The sequence below is a fragment of the Myotis lucifugus genome, unplaced genomic scaffold, assembly GCF_000147115.1.
Source record: "Myotis lucifugus unplaced genomic scaffold, Myoluc2.0 scaffold_6, whole genome shotgun sequence".
Taxonomy (NCBI): Eukaryota; Metazoa; Chordata; class Mammalia; order Chiroptera; family Vespertilionidae; genus Myotis; species Myotis lucifugus.
In genome coordinates, this window is record NW_005871054.1 from 5229772 (window position 1) to 5230686 (window position 915).

General features: G+C 51.6%; 1 pseudogene; it reads right to left on the minus strand.

Moving 5' to 3' along the window:
- Positions 1-201: 201 nt before the first annotated feature.
- On the minus strand, positions 202-707 carry LOC102438467 (annotated as a pseudogene).
- Positions 708-915: the final 208 nt, after the last annotated feature.

Genomic DNA, 915 nt, shown 5'->3' on the forward strand with positions numbered 1-915 from the left:
TTATAAATTTGGTGCTGGTGAACACTGGCATTCTTTTTTTTTCCTGCAAAAAACTTTATTGTTTCATTTGGTCCAATGCATGGGAGAGGGCTTCAGGGTAGTTAAAAGAATGGCTCATAGTTTTGGGAAGAGACTTAGGTAAAAGCCAGACACCAGGGGACGCAGAAGGGCCCCTCAAAGGCCTCTGGGCTCCAAAGGCTCCTAGTTGTGCTTGAGGGTGAGGCTTTCAAAGAGATACTCATCCAGTCCAGCCTGCAGATGTCAGTCAGGTGTCGCCCCTCATCTTGATGAGTTTCACCTCCTCACCCAGGAAGTGGTTCTCCAGGAAGTTACAGAGATGAGGATCTGCACGGGTAGAACCCAGGGCTTGCAGCTCCAAAAGGGCCTGGGGCAGGTTCCTCTCCAAGGCCAGGATGGCTTCTCTGGTGTCCTGAGTTTTGCCCACTCATCTTGGGAAGGCTTCAGCATGTCCTAGGAGAGAATGCAACCACCACGCTGGTTTGCAACTTTAAGAGATGCTCAGGGCCCTCGCGCTTCTTCTCCGCCAATTCACAGAAGTGGCCCACGCCCTCGTGAGCTACATTGTCATGGTGGAAATAGAAGCCCGGAGAGAGGTAGGTGTAGGAGGCCCACAGCTGCAGGTTGGCCAGGAGGTTGACCGCAGCCTCAAACTCGGTGGAATAATTCTGACAAATTTGGGAGCTCATGGTTGTTCAGCAATAAAGAGTTAAGGTAGAAAAAAAATGGTGTGTTGGCTGGTCCCAGAGGTGGTTTTGGGGGTGGTGACTGGATAAGATGCAGGAGAGTGGCCAGAGGCTGAAAGAAGGGGCGTCCCTGGGTCTGTTCCATCCAAACACTATTGAAGCAAGAGACAGATCCGGGACCACCGAGGGCACTGCAACACTGGCATTCTTA